The sequence below is a fragment of the Hyla sarda genome, chromosome 9, assembly GCF_029499605.1.
Source record: "Hyla sarda isolate aHylSar1 chromosome 9, aHylSar1.hap1, whole genome shotgun sequence".
NCBI classification, from domain to species: Eukaryota; Metazoa; Chordata; class Amphibia; order Anura; family Hylidae; genus Hyla; species Hyla sarda.
In genome coordinates this window covers 65,327,849-65,345,519 of record NC_079197.1, presented here as the reverse complement: position 1 = coordinate 65,345,519, position 17,671 = coordinate 65,327,849, and the positions used below count along the sequence as shown (strand labels likewise).

Here is a 17,671-nt window from a genome sequence, read left to right as displayed (position 1 = left end):
ATATTCTGTATTTATATCGGTATTGGTTGTTTTTATTCCTGTGCTTTTCTCTCCAATTGGAAGTTGTTCCCTTTTTGTCGTCATTTCCTTCCTGGTCATGTGTTCATTATGTGTTCCCATATATATAACTGCATTTTTATTCAAATTGCGTGCCTGATGTGATCAACTGGGATAAGTGTGAGAGTCTCTGGCTGAGAGGGGGAGATCTCATGTTTGATCTCCCGAACACCCTTCCAAGGCCCTAAGAATCAGCAAAAGTTTTCGGCATCACATTCGGCCAGGATGATTATCCCACCAAAAACTGGGATGGTAAGCTCCAGGATGTCACTCAGAAGGTGGACCAGTGGAATGGTTGGTCTATGACCCTCAGGGAAAGGGTACACCTGATCAAATCGTACCTGCTCCCCTTGTTTATCTGTCTGGGCAGTGTATGCATCTTGCCAGAGGCTTACTATACTAGTTTTTAGTTTTTCCAACTGTTATGGGGGAACAGGATGAACCTAGTCAAGAGGGAGGTTACATATCGCACGAGGAGACTAGGGGGTTTATCTATGGTAAACCCTTTGGTGTTCTTAGCTTTCAAGAAGGTGTCCGTTAACATCTCAAACCTCTGGTCAGAGAGGGCTCCTCCATGGGTACTCTCTTTCAGGAAATGGTTTTGGCCTTTCTTCCAGGAATGGGAGACAGGAGGGCAAGTGAAGGACATCCGTACACCCCACGAATATCTTCCGGCTTATGCTACCCCGACTCTGAAGGGGATACGTCGGTGGGGTCTGGGAGTGTGGGAGATCAGGACCCAGTCAAGGCAGTTCCTTGACAAGCGGGTTCTGTTGACCCACTTCCAGAAGCCTCTGGCGCTCAGGGACTGCCCAGGTCGGGATCTGAGGGTGGGGTTGTACCTTTTAAACATGAACAGGATCCCCCAGAAGTTTTGGGACTTGGCCTGGCGCTTCTTTCAGGGGAAGCTATATGTAAAGGACAACTTGAAGCACAGGAGCTCTGATGACCGGGGATGTCCCTGAGAAGAGTGCGGGGACACGCTGGAAAGCATGGACCACTTCCTGCTTTATTGTCCTTTTAATATAGGGGGTCTACAACCGGGTGGGTGCTTCCATTGGCTGGAGTCAACTTGCCGGCCTTACCTATCCGGAGTGGGCTTATGGAGCTTTCAGGAACCTGGGTGGCCGAGACCGGGGTACTTTTTTTGTAGTCAGTTGTGTGGTTAGGTACCACACGTGGAACGCACATTGTCTGTACGAGCATTACCGGTGACCTCGGGAAGATTAGGTCTTTGGAGTATGGCAGTCTTAGTATCAGTAGATCTTCTCTCCTGTGGAGAGGTTTTTCATTTGATGTGCCCTAGGTACTAGACCTCTTGGGTAGAGTACCCCGGTTTCTGGTTAGGGATAGTGATGTAGGGACAGAGAGAGGGTGAGTACAGAGTCAGTTTGTTGAAGGGATAACAGTAGGGTGAGTCGTAGGGAAAAGTTAATGGAAAGTTTAAAAAGTAACATCAGGATTGCCATCCTTCCTGGTGGTGGGCTATGCATGTACACCCTATTCTTTTTGTTTTGTTTTCAGAATATGTGGTGGGGTCATGTTGCGTAAAGGGCTTACAGGCGACCAAACTTGGTTCTAAGGTGGGTTGTATTGCTTTGTATTTGTATATGATGTTATGTTATTAAGTTGTATTTGTATAGTTGGTTTGGGTATAGATTAGGTTGGGTGAGGGAATTGGTGGGTTGGTGAATGGTTGGAGGGGCTTGCATGGGTCAGATATTGACTGGATATCCAATTACTATGGACTCTCACCCATGTCAAGGTGGGTGGTTGTGCGGGTGATGGGTTAGTCTAGTGTAGAATGTCATGTGTTTTGTAGGTGTATAGTTTGGTTTGTTGGTGTATATAGTTTATGTATATATTTGCATTTTTGTTATGTATCTGGGTTTTTATATTTGTATTGTATATATTATTATATACAGTGGATATCAAAAGTTTGGGCATCCCAGGTAAAATTTGTATTAATGTGCATAAAGAAGCCAAGGAAAAATTGAAAAATCTCCAAAAGGCATCAAATTACAGATTAGACATTCTTATAATATGTCAACAAAAGTTAGATTTTATTTCCATCGTTTACACTTTCAAAATGACAGAAAACAAAAAATGGCATCTGCAAAAGTTTGGGCACCCTGCAGAATTTATAGCATGCACTGCCCCCTTTGCAAAGCTGAGACCTGCCAGTGTCATGGATTGTTCTCAGTCATCATCTGGGAAGACCAGGTGATGTCAATCTCAAAGGTTTTAAATGCCCAGACTCATCTGACCTTGCCCCAACAATCAGCACCATGGGTTCTTCTAAGCAGTTGTCTAGAAATCTGAAACTGAAAATAGTTGACGCTCACAAAGCTGGAGAAGGCTTTAAGAAGATAGCAAAACGTTTTCAGATGTCAATATCCTCGGAATGTAATTAAGAAATGGCATTCATCAGGAACAGTGGAAGTTAAAGCAAGATCTGGAAGACCAAGAAAATATCAGACAGAACAGCTCGCAGGATTGTGAGAAAAACAATTCAAACCCACGTTTGACTGCACAATCCCTCCAGAAAGATCTGGCAGACACTGAAGTTGTGGTACACTATTCCACTATAAAGAAATACTTGTACAAATATGGTCTTCATGGAAGAGTCATCAGAAGAAAACCTCTTCTACGTCCTCACCACAAAAATCACCGTTTGGACTTTGCAAATGAACATATAGACAAGCCTGATGCATTTTGGAAACAAGTTCTGTGGACCGACAAGGTTAAAATTTTACTTTTTGGCCGCAATGAGCAAAGGTACGTTTGGAGAAGAAGGGGAACAGAATTTAATGAAAAGAACCTCTGTCCAACTGTTAAGCATGGGGGGGATCAATCATGCTTTGGGGTTGTATTGCAGCCAGTGGCACAGGGAACATCTCACGAGTAGAAGGAAAAATGGATTCAATAAAATTTCAGCAAATTTTGGATGCTAACTTGATGCCATCGGTGAAATAGCTGAAGTTAACCACATAGGGACCCAGGGCGTACAGGTACGCCTTCGGTCCCTGATACTTAAGGACCCTGTGGGAATTTCGGTTCTCGCCGCGCGCGGGGTTGGGACTGGACTGGGGTGACTGCTGATATCGATCAGCAGGCACCCCGCGCAAATAACCAGGTGGGTCATAAGACAGATAATCAAATCGCAAGTGAATTCACACGTGCAATTCGCTGCGATTCCGGTGATGCGGGTCTCATGTGACCCGCTGACCCGGAGATACATGGTGAACGGGGGTGTAGGATACCCACTGTATCTATGGGGAGGTGGCGATTTCTTCACCCCCCAGGATCCACGTCCGCTTATGGGACCGTGCGGAAAAGCCAGAGAGGCCTCCCTCTAAATGTTATTAAGACACCTATGCCCAAGGTTGGGTCCTGTGCCCTTACCCATTTGTTGCTGGTCAGGTATAAGGATAAGAGGGATGTCCTTATGCTGACCACAATTCATGGTAACGGCAGCTCACCTGTCCCTGTGCAAGGTACCACAACAATGGTCCTCAAGCCCGATTGTATTCTAGACTACAATCTGTATATGCGGGGAGTTGATCTTTCTGATCAAGTCCTCAAGCCATACAACGCCATGCGGAAAACACGGGTATGGTACAATAAAGTTGCGGTCTTCTTGGTACAGATTGCCATTTACAACTCTATTGTACTGTCCCAGTACGCTGGCAACACAGGGACATACCTTCAGTTCCAAGAAGAAGTCCTAAAGGTCCTGATCTTTGTTGACCGGGAAAGAGCAGGCCGGAGTTCCCAAGGAAATGAAGTTATAGGTGCCAGGATAGTCCCAGGCCAACACTTTCCAGGTGAAGTCCCCCACACTGGAAAGAAGGAACGATCCCAAAAAAAAATGCAGAGTTTGTCTCAAGAGGGGGATTCGGAAGGACACCATCACTCAATGTGACACTTGCCCTGATCATCCGGGCCTCTGCATTAAAAACTGCTTCAGGGAGTATCAGACTTCCATGCAGTACTAAATTTTCCCTTTTCATTTTAATTTTCCACAATTTGACCCCAATGTACCAAGTCCAGAGTACATTCCAAGTTTTAACCCTATAAACCACTAAATTGCCCAAAAAAAAGTTTAATAAAAAAAAAAAACAACAACAAAAAAAATAACTGATAAGACCTCTGGGGGTATTTTTCCAAAAATGGGTCATGGGTCACTGAGTCACTATCATCAGGGACTTTTTATGTTGCCTCAAATGCGCAGCGCTCTCTCTCCACCTGAGTGGGGTGCGCATTTGAGGCAACAGGTTAGGGACGGCCAAACACATCACATTCCCAGAATGATGATTCAGAGCATAGGGTTTGGTGTGGGCATATTTTTTAGTTTTGGCTATGCTCTGGGTCATCATTCTGGGAACATAACCTGTTTTATAATTTTATGTCCCACTGCACCCCACTTTAGTTACTTAGTGTACCCCAGTTATTTACCCCATGTAATGCCCCTTGAGGGGGGTCCCACTGTTCCTGCTCCATAGGCAGCAATGCGAAAGCTCAAGGCCCTGAATGCGCTCCTGCTCCTAAGAGTACAGTGTGCACCCACGGAGCTCCTAACATCCAGACATGAGGTATGTCCTTACTCCAAAAAATGTATTTACAAATTTATGGTGACATTTTCTTTTATTACCACTTGTGAAAATGAAAAATTTGGGCTAACCCCAGCATTTTAGTGTAAAAAAAATAAATTTTTCCTTTTCACATCCCACTATAATGAACATTTTTCAAACAACTGTGGGGTATTAAGGCTAACTGTACCCCTTGTTACGTGCCTTGAGGGGTTTAGTTTCCAAAATAGTATGCCATGTGTTTTTTTTTTGCTGTTCTGGCACCATAGGGGCTTCCTAAATGCGACATGCCACCCCATTTGCGACATGCCCCACCAAAATTTGCAAATGTGACTCCTTCTCTTCTGAAATTAATAAATCATTTACACATCCAACTTTAATGAAAAATCGTCAAACACCTGTGGGGTGTTAAGGCTCACTGGACCCCTTGTTACGTTCCTTGAGGGGTGTAGTTTCCAAAATAGTATGCCATGTGTTTTTTTTTTTTCTGTTCTGGCACCATAGGGGCTTCTTAAATGTGAAAACCAGTTCATAAAAACTCACTCTCCAAAATCCCACTGTCGCTCCTTCCCTTCTGAGCCCTCTACTGTGCCCCCGAACACTTTACATATGAGGTATTTCCTTACTCGAGAGAAATTGGGTTACAAATTTTAGGAAGATTTCTTTCCTTTTACCCTTTGTAAAAATTCAAAAACTGGGTCTACAATAACATGAGAGTGTAAAAAATGAAGATTTTTAATTTCCTCCTTCAGGGTGCGTTCACACGTGTGTATTTTTGCTGCAGATCTGCTGCAGATTTGCTGTTGTAGATTTTGCTGCCCATTGACTTCAGTGGGCAATAAAATCTGCTGCAGCAGATCTGCAGCAGAAAATACGCATGTGTGAACGCACCCTCAATTTGCTGCTATTCCTGTGAGGCACCTAAAGGGTTAACAAACTTTTTGAATGTCATTTTGAATACTTTGAGGGGTGCAGTTTTTATAATGGGGTCATTTGTGGGGTATTTCTAATATGAAGGCCCTTCAAATCCACTTCAAAACTGAACTGGTCCCTGAAAAATTTCGATTTTCAAAATTTTGTGAAAACTTGGAAAATTGCCGCTGAACTTTGAAGCCCTCTGATGTCTTCCATATTGTATATGTGAATCAATATATAATTTATTTGAACTATCCATTTTCATTATAAGCAGAGAGCTTCAAAGTAAAAAAAAAATCTAAATTTGTAATTTTTTTAATCAAATTTTGGAATTTTTCACCCAGAAATGATGCAAGTATCTATGACATTTTTTGACTAACATAAAGTAGAATATTTCACAAGAAAAACTGTCTCAGAATCAGAATGAAAGGTAAAAGTATCCCAGAGTTATTAATAGTTAAAGTGACAGTCGTCAGATGTTCAAAAAATGGCCGGGTCCTTAAGGTATAAATGGGCTGGGTCCTTAAGGGGTTAAAGAGAGGATGGCTTCTACAAATGGATAATGATCCTAAACACACTTCGAAATCCACTGGGTGATTATATCAAGAGGCGTAAACTGAAGGTTTTGCCATGGCCTTCACAATCTCCTGACCTCATCATAGTTGAATATCTATGGATAGACCTTAAAAGAGCAGTGCATGACAGACAACCCAGAAATCTCAAAGAACTGGAAGACTTTTATAAGGAAGAATGGGCAAAGATACCTCAAACAAGGAGTGGAAGACTCTTGGCTGGCTACAAAAAGCATTTACAAGCTGTGATACTTGCCAAAGGGGGCAGTACAAGATATTAACTCTGCAGGGTGCCCAAACTTTTGCACCCCAGAGGAAGTCGACCTGGGGGGCGACGGAACACGTGGGGTCTCCAGTGGCCCCGTCCCCGTTATTGTGCTATTACACTTCGGTCTCTCCACCCACTTTGGGATGCTTGTTCTTTAACATCTGCAGTTCGCAAGTATATAGGGATTGCATAACTTGAATATAATAAGACATTATTAAGGCTGCTTTCACACTATAAAAATCCATCCGTTACAAAATTCCATTAGAAAAGCCCTTTTAAACAGACGTTAAACAATCCCATTAAAGTCTATGGGATTTTTTAATTGTCCGTTATGACCCGTTCTAGTCCGTCATGAATAACGTCTACCCTCGGTGAAGTAAGTGCACAGGAGTAGTGGATAGTCTAAGTCTGAACAGTTACCTTTTTGAATAGGTGTGTCTGCTCCTCATTTTTTCTATTCTTTCCCAGCATTATCTAAATCGGGTGGATAGAAGTCTCTCCACCAGAAGAGAGTGCAGCGGCCACCTGTGAAATATTATATATGTGAAAACGCCTATTGATTTTGTGAGTGGTCTGTCTTGGCCACTCACAAGGTTTAAGTGAATAGCAGTTTTTTTCTTTTGGCTAATTGATATCAGTTTGAATAGTGAACCAGCAGTCGCCCCCAAAGTTTTTTTAGATGTCTTTCTAGCATATTAATGTAGTACTGTCTCTGCCTCTGACCTTTCTCATCAAGGGCAACTACATATGTGGTGGGTTCTAGGCGCTGTAAAATGGGGAAGGGACACTCTCAGGCAGCCTGCAACTTATTCTGCCTGATGTGGTTTAGAACCATTCACCCAGGGGTGTAGCTAGAAACCCCAGGGCCCCAGTGTGAAAAATTGCCCTGGGCCCCCCCCCCCCCCCATCACCACCACAACCCGATGACCCACTTCCCCAATTCCGGACGACCTCTCACTCAGCCGCACAAAGATATCAGTGACTACAGCACTGATGGGACACAGTCAGGAGAATACACAACAATATAAGCGACTGACCGGCAGGGCCAGACAGACAAAACATAGGCCCAGGCATTTAAGAATAAGCAGCCTATTTTTCTGGAATGGGTCCAACTGCTGGGACCCCCACCAATCACCTTGGTTCCAGTTGCTCTCCAGTTGTTATAAAGCTAAAACTTCCATCATGTCTGGAGAGCCTCAGGAATTATGGGAGTTGTAGTTTTGCAACAGCTGGAGAGCCACAGATTAGGGTACATTGTCACCTATGATCACTGCAGAACTAACAAGTGATTACAGCTGATGGGACAGTCAGGAGAAAACACAGTGATATCTGTGACCTAAGTGACGTCTTCTCTGTTGTCTTTTCTTTTCTTCTTCATCTGGTCCAGACGTCAGGACGTCTTCCAGCTCCATCTTCTCTGCAGAGTCTGACGCCTGGACATCATAGCTTCTCACTTTGTCAGTAGATTCTCATCCTCTGCATGAAGACAACAATCATTATTATTCTGCTAAATACTCTACCCCCTGAATATAATACTGCCACCCACTGCACCCCCTGAATATAAAACTACCATCCAGTGTACCTCCTGCATATAATACTGCCACCCACTGCACCCCCTGAATATAATACTGCCAAAAACTGTATCACCTGAATATAAAACTATCATCCACTGTACCCCCTGCATATAATACTGCCACCTACTGTACCCCCTGAATATAATACTGCCACCTACTGTACCCCCTAAATATAATACTGCCACCTACTGTACCCCCTAAATATAATACTGCCACACACTGTATCCCCTGAATATAATACTGCCACACACTGTACCCCCTGAATATAATACTGCCACTGACTGTACCCCTAAATATAATACTGCCACCTACTGTACCCCCTGAATATAATACTGCCACACACTATACCCCCTGAATATAATACTGCCACACACTGTATCTCCTGAATATAATACTGCCACCTACTGTACCCCCTGAATATAATACTTCCACACACTGTATCCCATGAATATAATACTGCCTTCTACTGTACCCCTGAATATAATACTGCCTCCTACTGTACCCCTGAATATAATATTGCCACCTACTGTACCCCTGAAAATAATACTGCCTCCTACTGTACCCCTGAATATAATATTGCCACCTACTGTATACCTGAATATAAAACTACCATCCACTACTGTACCCCCTGCATATAATACTGCCACCCACTGTACTCCCTGAATATAATACTGTCATCTACTGTACCCCCTGAATATAATACTGCCTCCTACTGTACCCCCTAAAAATAATACTTCCACCAACTGTACCCCCTGAATACTGCCTTCTACTGTACCCCCTAAATATAATACTGCCTCCTACTGTACCCCCTGAATATAATCAGGGCTCGAGTCCAGCAGGAACGCACAGGAACAGCGTTCCTTTGCTTTTTGCACAGGAGGAACGCCGCCCCTGTTACATTAGTCCTGCAGGACTGACCTCTGAATTATTCTTACCCTCCCTCGGTCTCCCTCGGTACTGCTAGATGCTGAGATATAGGACCTGTGATGATGTCACCGTCACATGTTGGGGGCGGAGCTTAGCTGTGGAGGAGAAGAGAGATTGTGGCTGAAGGACCTGTGTGATGCAGTGGAGGAGGCGGGGCTGAGCTGGAGGAGAGGTTACATGTCACATATCACTCCAGTAAGGTAATTACATGGAAGGAGGTTTGTTACAGTGTGTTATCCCAGTAGTAAGGTGATTACATGAAGAGGAGGTTTGTTACAGTGTGTCACCACAGTAGTAAGGAGATTACTTGAGGAGGAGGTTTGTTACAGTGTGTTACCCCAGTAGTAAGGAGATTACATGAGGAAGTTTGTTACAGTGTGTCACCCCAGTAGTAAGGAGATTACATGAGGAGGAGGTTTGTTACAGTGTGTCACCACGGTAGTAAGGAGATTACATGGGGAGGAGGTTTGTTACAGTGTGTCACCCCAGTAGTAAGGAGATTACATGAGGAGGAGGTTTGTTACAGTGTGTCACCCCAGTAGTAAGGTGATTACATGAGGAGGGGGTTTGTTACAGTGTGTCATCCCAGTAGTAAGGAGATTACATGAGGAGGAGGTTTGTTACAGTGTGTCACCCCAGTAGTAAGGAGATTACATGAGGAGGAGGTTTGTTACAGTGTGTCACCCCAGTAGTTAGGAGATTACATGAAGAGGAGGTTTGTTACAGTGTGTCACCCCAGTAGTAAGGAGATTACATGAGGAGGAGGTGTGTTACAGTGTGGCACCCTAGTAGTAAGGAGATTACATGAGGAGGAGGTTTGTTACAGTGTGTCACCCCTGTGGTAAGGAGATTACATGAGGAGGATGTTTGTTACTGTGTGTCACCCCAGTAGTAAGTAGATTACATGAGGAGGAAGTTTGTTACAGTGTGTCACCCTAGTAGTAAGGAGATTACATGAGGAGAAGGTTTGTTACAGTGTGTCACCCCAGTTCTAAGAAGATTACACAAGGTTTCTAACAGTGTGTTATTATGATGATAGGGATATAAGGAGGTTTTTGTTACATTGTATTATCAGAAAGATAACCCCTCAAGAACATTGGGTGAGAGATATAAAGACCTGTGCAGAGGAAAAGTGGAGCAGTTGCCCATAGCAACCAATCAGATCGCTGCTTTCATTTTCAGAGGCCTTTTAAAAAAAAAATTAAGAAGCGATTTGATCGGTTGCTATGGGCAACTGGTCAACTTATCCTCTGCACAGGTTTTAATAATCTCCCCCATTGGATGTAAATATACATCTTGGTGCCCTGGTACTTAAAGGGGTACTCCTCCCTTAGACATCTTATCCTCTATCCAAAGGATAGGGGATAAGATGTCTGATTGCGTGGGTCCCGCCGCTGGGGACCCCCGCGATCTCGGCTGTGGCACTCCACTGTCATCACTGCACAGAGCAAACTCACTCTGTACGTAATGACTGGCGATACAGGGGCTGGAGTATCGTGACTTCACGGCTTTGTTCTTTGTGATGTCACAGCCTGTCCCCTTAATTCAAGTCTATGGGAGGGGGCATGACGGCGGAACGTGACGTCGCGAGGGGGGGGGGGTTGTATTAGAAATCTAGGGTGAGTTCCCACACTTTTTTTTAACCAGGACTTAACCCCTGAATATAATACTGCCTTCTACTGTACCCCCTGAATATAATACTGCCAACTACTGTACCCCCTGAATATAATACTGCCTCCTACTGTACCCCCTGAATATAATACTGCCACCCACTGTACCCCCTGAATATAATACTGCCAACTACTGTACCCCCTGAATATAATACTGCCTCCTACTGTACCCCCTGAATATAATACTGCCACCCACTGTACCCCCTGAATATAATACTGCCACCCACTGTACCCCCTGAATATAATACTGCCAACTACTGTACCCCCTGAATATAATACTGCCTCCTACTGTACCCCCCTGAATATAATACTGTCACCCACTGTACCCCCTGAATATAATACTGCCTCCTACTGTACCCCCTGAATATAATACTGCCACATACAGTACATACACACATCATTCATACAGTACATACATACACATACATAATAAATGCATACACATCATACACACACGTATCATACATACACCCGTTGCCTCCAGATCCCCCCCCCACAGAATACATCTCCACACATCATACATACATCTTGTTTACACACATCATACATACATCTTGTTTACACACATTCATACATCATACATACAGTACATACACATCATTCATACATCATACATACAGTACATACACACATCATACGTGCACACACATCAGCAAAATCTACTGAAGCAAATATGCAGCAAATATACGCTCACGTGAGCGCACCCTTAGGGTAGGGTCACATGTAACAGATCAATAGTGTATGTTACTCTGCTGATCCGTCAATGACTTGACCCTATAGTGTGCCTCCAGCTGTTTTCCTCCATGTCCTGCTTGCAGCAGCAATCTGCCACTACACAATGTCTCAGAGTCTGCATGTGCCCACGGTGACACGGGGAAAACAGCAGGAGGCACTCTATAGGCACTCTATAGAGTCAAGTCATCGGTGGATCCGCAGACATGTAACCCTACCCTAATGTTAATCTGTACAGGATGATTTATGATAAGAGAGGTTTCCACAATATATCATTTTTTTCTCTAACTTAAAGGAGTACTCCAGGATGCAAAAATGTTCAGACGGCTGGCAGTAAAATAATAAATATATATATGCACCAGGGAGCGGCCTCTGCCGCAATCCTTTTCCTGGTTGCCGGTGGTCGGTGAGTCACACTGCCGCTCAACCTATGTCTGGCCGAGGCAGGACTTCACTGCGTATGGTGATTGTCAGTATGCCTCACCAACCACCGGCAAACAGGAAAAGGATCGCGGCGGAGGCCGCTCCCCTGGAGGCACCAGGGGAGCGACAGCAGGTATGTATATTTATTATTTTACTGCCGGCAGTCTGAATGAAAATTTTTGCATCCCGGAGTACTCCTTTAAGATATTTACTGTAAGTCAGTGTTTTCCAACCATGGCACCTCCAGCTGTTGCAAAACTACAACTCCCAGCATGCCCGGACAGCCTTTGGCTGTCCAGCCATGCTGAGAGTTGTAGTTTTACAACAGCTGGAGGCACCATGGTTGGAAAACACTGGCTTCTAAGATCAGAGGATGTCACTATGCGCAACTTCTATGAAGTGAGCGCAGGAGTTCCTGCGCTAACTTCATAGCCATGCCGTAAATGAACGGTACTTCATGCCCCTTTTCTAACCCCCGTCCTCCTCCATGCTCCTTTTTTCCACCTCCCTGTCCTCCTCCATGCTCCTTTTCCCAACACCCTGCCCTCTTCCATGCTCCTTTTTCGGGGGGGTATTGGAAAAGGAGGTCAGAGGGGGCTTATTCATGCTCCTCCCCCCAACCCCCCCCCCCCCCACCACCCCCTGTCTGTCTTCCACCATGTTCCTTTTCCAACTCCCCCCCCATCTGTCCTCCATGTTCCTTTCCCCTCTCCCCTCTGTCATAATCCATGCCAGTGTTTCCCAACCAGGGTGCCTCCAGCTGTGGCCAAACTATAACTCCAGCATGCCCAGACAGCCTTTGGCGTTCCAGGCACGCTGGGAGTTGTAGTTTGACCACAGCTGAAGGCACCCTGGTTGGGAAACACTGCTCCATGCTCTTCTAGCCAGCAAACCCTCCCCCGCCACTCTCACCTCTGACCCTCCGTCATTGTTTTCCAGCCTCGTCCACCTCCTCACATTGCAGGGAGGAGGCAGCATCTCTAGGTGGCGGCGGGATGTCCTCGTCCTCCTGCGCAGCTGGGGCAGGGACCGTGACGTCAGGTACGTGCTTCGGATGTCTGCTGCTCTTAAAGTGGCAGTGTCCCTTCCCCAGCCGACGTTACTTGGGGCCGGGGGACCGGACTAAATGAGACCCCCCTTCAGCACCACCAGAGAAGGGGGTCTCCTGGGGAGCAGAACTTCCAGGGAGGTTTTCTTTTTTGTAGATATGGCAAGGGGGCGTAGGGGCCCGGTCGCCATGGCGACCGTTGCGACCTCTATAGCTGCGCCACTGTTCTGCCCCGCTTCATAGACCTGGTCCCTTGCATTGCGATCATACCAGTGCTTCTGCCTGCGCTGTTCTGCTGCGAGGTTGTCATGTACCAGCCCAGACAATGCCTGCATCATGTCCTTGAACTTCAGAACATACTCCACCACAGAAGTCTCAGGGGCATGTAGCCCCCCTTCCTATTCCCCCCTAACTAAGTCTATGCAACCATAGAATAATTAAAAGGGAAAGAAACCTGTAGACTCTTAGGGTACCTCCCTGTAAGCGAATAACAGATGGGGTAAATACTTTTCCCAGTCTCTGCCCTCTGATTCTACAAAGGTTTTTAGCATTTGTTTTAAGATCCCATTGAACCTCTCGCAGAGACCATTTGTTTGGGGGTGGTATAGGCTTGCTACCAAGTGCTGTACATTCACCTTTTTATAGAGACTTTGCATGAGATTGGACATGAACTGTGTGCCCTGATCAGTGAGCATTTCTCTGGGGAACCCCACCCTGCAGAATATACTTATCAGTGCATCTGCCACCTTATCTGCCCAGAAGGAGGATAAGGCAACAGCCTCAGGGTACCTGGTTGCATAATCTACCACAGTAAGAATAAATTGTTTCCCTGTGCTGCTGGGTATAGCTAGAGGCCCCACAATATCCACTGCCACTCGTTCAAAAGGTACAGATATGACTGGTAGGGGCACTATGATAACATCCCCAGACTTGCCCACCCTTTGGCAGACACAACAGGATCTACAGTAATTTGCAACAGCAGGTTGTCTCATGGGCTAACCTCAGCAGCTCCTTCCTGTACTGCCTAGAAACTACTAACTGCCTGTCTATCTCCTGGGGCCCTAGCATACCTTTGGAAAGGGACTCCCAGTACAAGATATTGTTTTCCCAATATAACCGATGCCCATCTGTTTCAGAACCTGGCTGTTCAGCACGTTGTCTCAGCCCTTCAAGGGAAGGGTCACTGCGCAGAGCTTCCCGGAAATGCTCATTGCCCTCCCCCATCTCGTGGCATCAGGGAGCACATTTCCCTCAGGTGAACTAGCATCTCCACCTTCCTCTCCTCTGGCTTGCAAGTTACACAGCTTGCACCTTTCATCACCATCCTCCCTTCTGTTTACAGCTGCAGCCCTGGCACGCTGGTGACGTGTTACCACTGCCACCATTGGTATGCCTCCCTGGGGTTTACCTTCTCCCCCTCAGTCCCAGACATAACAATGTTACAGGCATCATACACAGGCCCATCACTCCTTCCCTCCTCCTCAGCCATCTTAGGCTCACAGGATTGGGACATATCACTCACTGTTGGTCCCTCATCCTTACATGTCACCAGTATGCAACGCAGAACATAGAAGCGTTTCTAGCCCGTACTGGGCTCTTCTTCAGGCAATAATAAGTAACATATAGACACCGTACATATATAAAAGACAATAGTGCTTCAGTTCCGGGTCCGGTGTGACGCAAGGCGAACTGGAACCAAAGCACATATAAAAACAACTAAATAAATAAAACTAATAAATTTCAAATTAGTCTGATAAAACAACCATAGGATCGACATTGAAATCCAATAAAAGACATAGAGATATTTACCAGGAGGGATGCAAGCGTAACACTGTCACGTCAAAAACAGCTGAGGGTCAAATGATAAGTACCGCTGCGTCAGTAGCGCATACACAGAAGTAAAGTTAGAAAATGTATTGGGCTAGGTAAAGAAAGTGCGCAAGCGCAGGACTAGAATGCGAAAAAGCAATAGGAAAAAAGATCATCAGGGAATATGAGGAGAAAGATTAGGCCGAGTGTGCAATCAGGACCAAGGGGACTGATGTAGAAGAAGAGCGGCATATCCAAAGGTAATGTAAATGTCAGTTATATGATTACTTCTTTCACTTCATTTAAACCCTGGGGTGATAAAGTTCGCAACTTGAATATCCAATACATCCCTAACTTCTTTAATTGCTCAAACCGATTATTAACTGTAATAGGTACAGAATCAATAGGTATGATGGTAATATGAGGCTCTGTCCCTGGATGTGCAAGAGTAGTGTGTTTTGATACTCCATGTAACAGAAACTTTCTCTTAATATTGAACCTGTGCTGATTGAGTCTTAAATGTAAAGGTCTAGTAGTACGGCCTATACATTGAATAGAGCAATGAGAACATTCAATCAAGTAAATTACATGATCTGTATTGCAGGTAAGGTGATGTTTTATAATGAAGGTCTCACACTTGCGATTTGCGCCTATTCCGGGTCATATTTGTCTATGGCGACCCTGTGGGGTGTCACCCCTCCTATACCTGCTATTGGTCATCAAAAGCGATGACCAATAGCAGATCGGGGGCGGCGGGGTTAACTTTCTTTTTCCCCGTTCTGCCCACCCACAATAGGCGGGGCAGGATGGGGAAACTGTTAGGGACCGGGCGCCGAAGTCCACTTACCCATCGGTGGAGGCTGCGGGACGCGATCGGCTACGGTGATCGCGCGGGCGGCATGTCGTGCGGCAGAAGAGGACGGCTCCCTGGATCCTACTGAAGCCGGGTAGTTGCCTAGCAACATCTGAAGGGCTACAGTTTGAGACCACTATACAGTGGTCTCTACACTGTAGCCCTCCAGATGTTGCAAAACTACAACTCCCAGCATGCCCAGACAGCTGTTTGGGCATGCCGGGATTTGCAGTTTTGCAACAGCTGGAGATCTACAGTTTAGAGACCACTGCACAGTGATCTATATACTGTAGCACTCTAGATCTTGCAAAACTACAACTCCTAGCATGCCCACACAGCTGTTTGCTGTCTGGGCATGCTGGGATTTGTAGTTTTGCAACATCTGGAGGTCCACAGTTTGGAGATCACTGTGCAGTGATCTCTAACTGTAGCCCTCCAGATGTTACAAAACTGCAAAACCCAGCATGCACAGACAGCAAACAGCTGTCTCGGCATGCTGGGAGTTGTAGTTGCGTACTTCCAGCTGTTGCATAACTACATCTCCCAGCATCAGAACATGCTGGGAGTTGTAGTTTTGCAACAGCTATGCGCACACTAGTTGGAAAATAATGAGTTAGTTAACAGAACCTAACTGAAGGTTTTCCAACCAGTGTGCCTCCAGCTGTTGCAAAAGTACAACTCCCAGCATGCACAGTCTGTAAGTACATGCTGGGAGTTATAGTTTTGAAACAGCTGGAGGTTTGCCGCCCCATGTGAACGTACAGGGTACATTGACACAGGCAGGTTTACAGTAAGTTTCCTGCTTCAAGTATGAGCTGCGGCAAATTTTTCGCCGCGGCGCAAATTTCTAGCGGGAAGCTCACTGTAAACCTCTGCCAGTGCGAATGTACCCTAAAAACACTACACTACACTAACACATAATAAAGGGTAAAACACTACATATTACACCCCTTACACTGTCCCCCCCCCCCCAAAAAATGAAAAATGTATTGTACGGCAGTGTTTCCAAAACGGAGCCTCCAGCTGTTGCAAAACAACAACTCCCAGCATTTCCGGACAGCCACTGACTGTCCAGGCATGCTGGGAATTTAGCAACAGCTGAAGGCACTCCGTTAGGGGTATTCTATGCCAGTGATTCCCAATGTCCACCCCTATTCAATCCCTAATTTAGTCCTCAAATGCGCATGGTGCTCTCTCTATTTTCGGAGCCCTGTCGTATTTCAAGGAAACGGTTTAGGGCCACATATGGGGTATTTCCGTACTATGGAGAAATTGCACTAAAAATTTTGTGGGGCTTTTTCTCCTTTTATCCCTTATGAAAAGGAAAAGTTGGGGGCTACACCAGCCTGTTAGTGTAAAAAAAAAAAAAAAAAAAAATTACACTAACATGCTGGTGTTGCCCCATACTTTTTATTTTCACAAGTGTTAAAAGGGAAAAAAGACCCCCAAAATTTGTAACACAATTTCCCCTGAGTACGGAAATACCCCATATGTGGGCGTAAAATGCTCTGCGGGCGCATAACAAGGCTCAGGAGTGAGAGCGCACTATATACATTTGAGGCCTAAATTGTTGATTTGCACAGGGGTGGCTGATTTTACAGCAGTTCTGACATAAACGCAAAAAAAGAAATACCCACATGTGACCCCATTTTGAAAACTACTCCCCTTAACACCCCACAGGTGCTTAATGAAAATTCTTCAAAGTTGGATGGAAAAGTGAAAAGAAATTTTTTTTTCACTAAAATGCTAGTGTTACCCTAAATTTTTCATTTTCACAAGAGAAAATAGGAAAAAAGCCCCACAAAATCTGTAGCCCCATTTCTTCTGAGTTAGAACATACCCCATATGTGGATGTGAAGTGCTCTGCTGGTGCACTACAATGCTCAGAAGAGATGGAGCACCATTGGGATTTTGAAGAGAAAATGTAGGCCACATTTCCGTAATTGAAGGCCACGTGTGTTTACAAAGCCCCCATAGTGCCATAACAATGGACCCCCCCACATGTGACCCCATTTTGGAAACTACACCCCTCATGTAATGTAATATGGGGTACAGTGAACATTTACGCCCCACAGGTGTCTGACAGATTTTTGGAACAGTGGTCCGGGAAAATGAAAATTTAATTTTTCATTTGCACAGCCCACTGTTCCAAAGATCTGTCAAACGCCAGTGGGGTGTAAATACTCACTGCACCCCTTATTAAATTCTGTGAGGGTTGTAGTTTCCAAAAT

At 45.2% G+C, this 17,671-nt stretch overlaps 1 protein-coding gene across 16 annotated transcripts in view; it reads left to right on the top strand.

Moving 5' to 3' along the window:
- Positions 1–17,671, top strand: part of DRP2 (dystrophin related protein 2) — a 1,527,660-nt gene that overhangs the window by 478,011 nt on the left and 1,031,978 nt on the right. Inside the window, exon 1 of one of the 16 annotated variants that reach the window (XM_056539145.1) lies at positions 8,990–9,105. The exons of 13 other annotated variants lie outside the window; for them this stretch is intronic. The gene's annotated coding sequence lies outside the window, so the exon portion shown is untranslated. 2 more of the 16 variants (XM_056539146.1, XM_056539148.1) reach the window with 2 other exon arrangements.